Raw genomic sequence first — 6,000 nt, forward strand, 5'->3', positions numbered from 1 at the left:
TCTCCATTTATAGTTCCATTGCCAAAGAATCTTGTTCGATCCTTGAAAACCAAGCCTCCAAATAAAGTTTCATCGCCAAGTGATTTGATTCTTTCTCTCTACTCTCTCCATTTAAAGTTCTACTGCCAAAGAATATTGTTCAATCCTTAAAAACCAAGCCTCCAAATAAAATTCCACTACCAACTGATTTGATTCCTTCTCTCTACTCTCTCCATTTAAAGTTGCACTGCCAAAGAAACAACTAATTAAATGTCTGTCTGGAACCTTGTTCGATCGTTGAAAACCAAACACAGTACAGTTCCTTTTAAGTGCAAAATAAAAACTTGAGACCTCAAGCGAGAATCGAACATTATCTTCTAAGAACATTATCTTGAGGTCTCAAGGATCGAACAAGTTTTTACATCTTGAGGTCTCTAAGAACATGGCACGTGGCTGAAGTTTGATTCTCGCTTGAGGTCTCAAGTTTTTATTTTGCACTTGACGTCTCAAGTCCAATTTTTGCTTCATAATATTGTTTGTACAATAAAGAGCAAAAAATATGGGTGAAATTTATTTGTTCTTTTATGATCAAGGAGCCAGTCGAAACTGCGAAGAAACAGCGATCAACCTAAGCAATTGAAAACAGCAAAAGGAAAGAACAGTATGGAAGGAGACGAGTAGGTTTTTTGTGCCTCATAAAAGTTTTCGGATAAGAAAATTGATAGGCTTAAATAAAATTAGAGTGAAGGAATCCCGCGAATCTAGTTTTCGACATAAAAGTCGAAAGTCTCAAACGGAATAAACCAAAGCTACCGGAGACGGAATAAACCAATGCTGAAGTTTGTGCTGAAAATATGGCAAGAGAGTCCATAAGCACAGTGATCAGCAGATATGATGATCAACCAAGAATGGGGAAGATGCGAGCCACGTGCTCTAATGAAGTATCCTTCTTGTTCTTCAATTTCCACTTTATTTGTTCAAACTCACTGCAGAATTAGCAACTTGTTCATAGTTGTTGGGGTTTGGAAAATTTTCCACTGAAGGGATACTTAAAAGTTGGAATCATCACGGAGGGTGAGAGAGGTTTTGAGAGTTGAAGAACATAAATAATCTTGAATATATATGTTAAAATGATTTGGGGTGTATTTAGAAATTTTTATTTTTAGAAACTCTATAAGGTTGAAATTGTCATTGCATAGTAGGTAAATAAGTTATTTAATATTAAATTTAATGTAGAGTGTATTCACCATTATATGGGATTGTAACAACTTGTCCCGGAATTTACGGAACGGAAGGGTATTTTCGTAAATTTTCACTTTGAGCTAGATATTTTGAAATGAGATTGCTTTTGGTCTTATTTGGTGTGCCAAGGGGGGCCCACCCTTGATTCTTGTGCCCCGGCCCAAATCCCTCATATCTATTTTCTCTTACAGCTCTCTCTCCTTCTCCCTCACTTCTCACTTTCTCTCATTCTCTCTAACACTCACCCCTGGACTCTCTCTCTCTGCAAGCTCTCCCCCACCTCTCTGACTTCATTCACACAACAACACACAACCCCAAGCTCACCACTTGGATGGAAAGGCTTTGAAAACCCCGTACCAACACCAAAGAACTCCACATTGACGTTGGCACTGTTCATCGTCTTCCCCGATGTGCTTTGTGATTTTTCAACGTTGGTAAGCTTCTAGAAACTCTTGGGATGTGTTTTAGGGTTAGATTGAAGCTTATTTTAAGTTGTACATATGTGTTAATCGTAGAAAATAGCTCAAAGTAGCTTTTCCCAGTTTTCCGACAAGTACTGCCACTTTTGATGCGTTTTCCTGCCAAACCACGATGAGTTAGCCATCGTACAAGGTACCATTCTCTTCATCTCATTGAGTACTACAACTTTGGTTTTTGAATCACTCGATTTGATTGAGTATTGAGGAAGTTATGAGCGTTTGAAACCTTGCCCAGAAACCGGCCAAACCATGGCCTAAACCGGGTTGACCCGACCCAAACCCCTAAATCCAAATCCAAAACCCAGGTTGAAACCCAGCCTAAACCCAAATTCTTGACCCATTAACCTAGAACCCTAAACCTAGTCCAACCCAATTACCCTAAACCTAGACCCAATTGCCTAAGCCCAACCTTGTGGCCCAAAACCCTCGGTCCAACCCAACTGAACCGACCCAAACCCAGAATCCAGTCGGTGCGTGGGTCCGCGCGTGGACATCTGCCTTGGCCTGCTTGTGGAGCACACGTGCCTCCACCCGAGGTACTGTGCTCCGACGGCGACCACGACAACGTTGACGACTTTTCCAGCCAACTTTCTGACAACCCAAATCGGCGTGTGGCAGCTCGTGTGGTGGCGCGTGGCCATCCGAGCCACCGTCCCATGGCTGTGAGTGAGGTGCGTACGGCGGCGTATGGGGGTACCTGAGGTCCCCCCTTATGTTTTTCAATGTCTTAAGTTCGTTTATGACTTCTGTTTTCCGAAATTCAATCGTTATGATAGAGTTTTATTAATTGGTACCTTTAGGTGCTTAGGTGCGTTTATTAGTGGCGTTTCCGTCTACCCTTGTTTGCACAGCTCTTCTCCAACGGTATAAGGTGAGTGGACCCCTTCTAAAATGCATATTTTACTATTAGAAATGTATACATGAAAAGCATGATTTTATGACTACATTTTATGGAAACGTTTATGAGAAAATTGGATTCATGCTTTATGAAATATAATGCTATATCGACTTTACGTTCCTTGTGGTATATATGATTGATGACTATATACATACTTGTGAACATGGTTTTCTGATATGACGCTTTAGTTACTGAACTCCGTTTGAGATATATGTTTGTACCATACTTGACCAATCTCGAAACTACTAAGCACTGGTCAACGTTATACCATCAAGGATCCAGAAAAGTTTCCTTCCAACCAGGAGGCCAATCACAGTGCGAGACGTGTCGACATCAGAAACCAATCACAGTGCGACACATGTCAACATCAGAAGCCAATCACAACACAACACGTGTCAATGTCAAAACAAAGCTAGAAACTCTTCTATAAAAGGAGATCATTCTCCCACAATATTTCCTAATGTCATTTGTACTAAATCATTCACTAGTACTCACTAAAGGAGAGCTTGAACCTATGTACTTGTGTAAACCCTTCACAATTAATGAGAACTCCTCTACTCCGTGGACGTAGCCAATCTAGGTGAACCACGTACATCTTGTGTTTGCTTCCCTGTCTCTATCCATTTACATACTTATCCACACTAGTGATCAGAGCAATCTAGTGAATGTCACAAACTTGACACTTTCTGTTGTACCAAAGTCCTCATCGATTTTGTGCATCAACAATATATATATATATATATATTAGAAATATTATGTTAATGTTTTTATGTACTTACTTAGTGGTTATTCAATGATACTGTCTACGGGCGAATGATACTTATATTGGCTTCGGCTGGCCGTTTGGTTAATGGCTTCGGCCGAGAGATATTTATATTGGCTTCGGTCGGGTGTTTGTAGATGGCTTCGGTAGGGCGTGGATAGGTGGCTTCGACTGGAAGATATTGATATGTGACTTCAATTGGGAGATGTAATGCCTAAGGGTGATTTTGATACTACTAATAAGCACATTATATACGATATATGTTTTATGAAAGGTTTTATGGCATGCTAGGGTTTTCGGAAAACCTATTACATACTATACTATTGAGTTTTCATAAACTTTGGGGGTTAGTACATTGATGAATAACTGTTTCAGTATTACTTACATATCAACTTGGTCTACTCATGTTTTGTTTTGCACCTCCTCAGGACTTAGATTCGTGGCATACAATTTCGGCATCAAGGCATTCCCGCATCAGCATCTTCGAGTCCTCTTGGTGTAGAAGCCATCCTTTGTTCATTCAATTTTATATTTTTCCTTTTTAGTGTCTCGGATTAGTCGTATGCTCTAAACACGTTCCACAATTGCATATTCATTATATTTAAATTTACAAGTTTTATTTATGTCGGTTAATTGTTTTTAGTTCTCATGCATCCTAATATGGCTTCGTCACCTTCGGGTGTCGGTCAACACGTGCCTACCCTGATGTTTGGAGAATATCAGGGTCATGCGTGTCAGGGATGCTAATAAAAAAAGACATATTAAAAATAATACACACTCAATCAAATTAATCAACCTCTATTATCTTTGGAATAGACAATAGTCCATAAAAAATTCAAAATATGTTGTAGCCACTCAAAAGTTATCAATTTACTCTATGCGATTTTGATTCAATTTTCCTATCTAAAACTCAAAACTCGCTACTCAACTCCTTGAAACTTAAAATTCGCTCTACATTGCCTTGTTTCTGTTTTTTTAGAATACGTTCATCCATTCAAATTTTATCATTAGTAAAAGCAAACAAAAAGAACCATATTCTCTCTTCACCAGCCGACTCTATTAAGAACATAAGAAATAATGAAATTAATGAAACTAATGATAAGGTGGCTGGAGATGGAGGGAGAAGGGATGAGTGTATGGACAATTATTTTTGCTATTTTTCTTACTTTTCCTATTTTTTAATATGTTATACAATGTTTGAAAATTTATATTTTTTTGTTTCAATCTTTGTGGCACCATTTAATTGGATACGTGAGCTTTATACTTGTGCCACGTCAGCCATAAGTGGGCCCTAATTATGCCACTTAAATAAACTTAATGATACGTGATTTAGTGGAATACATTGAAACAAGCCAAAGTGGAGAGAATATTGATCAGTTTAGGGTAAAGTAACGACTTATGAGTTTCAGGAGGTAAAATGAGATCGGAATCGAGTTCGAAGGAGCAAAGTGACGACTTTTGAGCTTCAGAGAGTAAAGTGATATCGAAATCGAGTTTTAAAGAGCGTAGTTAAAAGTAAGCCTTAAAATAAAAAATTTAGGATAAATTTCAAAATTTTATAATAATCTCACGCAATACGAATCTCCATCTCGAGCTTTCTCTTGGAGTCAAAATCGCATGCCCCAGAGTGTTGAAATTTGGAGTTCATGATTTTTCATGAGTGTGTAATTACTGATGTTGGTGTACTCCGCCTACATTTTTAATCCTAAAAAATTATTAAACTATTAAACCGTGGAATCACTTGAGAGAGAATCAATTTTCCTTTTTTCCACTCCCATTCCACTGTAATAAACATACCATTAGTCTATGAACATTTTTGTCAAAAATAAGTTGAGACTGTTTTCGGCAAGTGAAGGCTAAAACCCTTGATCACGGGGACAAAGGAAGTCATAAATTGCAATTGGGGTCCGTTTGGATTGAGGAAATTTCAAACCTCAATTCCAAGCGCTGAATACTAGTTTTATAGTTTTATTAGAGGTAATGGCTGATTTCCTTACCAAACTTGTAAGGAGCTATCAATTCTCACCAAACTTGTAAGGAATTGCTAATTTTCCCCTAAACTTTAATTTTGGTCGATTGTCTCCTGAACTTTTATAATTGGTCAATTTTTCCTGTGAATTTTAATTTTAACTGATTACCTCTTGAACTTATATAATTTGCAATTTCTCCACTGAACTTTAATTCCCCCCTAAGCCCTAAAGTTCAAACAAAAAATGTATGGACTAAACTAGCCGAAGAGAAGAAGAAAAAAAAATGTTATCCACATTAGAGATAAAATTACATTTTTGCAATTATAAAATTAAAATTCAGGAAAAAATTAGTTAATTATAAAAAATTAAGAGAAGTATCGGCTAAAATTAAAGTTTAGTTGGGAAATTGGCCAGGTATAAAAGTTCAGGAGTATAATTAGCTAAAATTAAAGTTCATGAGAAAATTAGCATTTCCTTGCAAGTTTGGAAAAAGGAGAGAAGAAATCGACAAATAGACGACTAAAAATCCAAATCCTTGCGTATAAATCACTCCCATCCATATAGACCACTAAACTCGTAACTAAAGTAACCAAATTCTCCGGCCAAAGTTACACTAAACAAACAAGAATCATTACTTCAAAGAAACAAATTGACGCATTAAACACACCA

The sequence above is a fragment of the Malus sylvestris genome, chromosome 2, assembly GCF_916048215.2.
Source record: "Malus sylvestris chromosome 2, drMalSylv7.2, whole genome shotgun sequence".
NCBI lineage: Eukaryota > Viridiplantae > Streptophyta > Magnoliopsida > Rosales > Rosaceae > Malus > Malus sylvestris.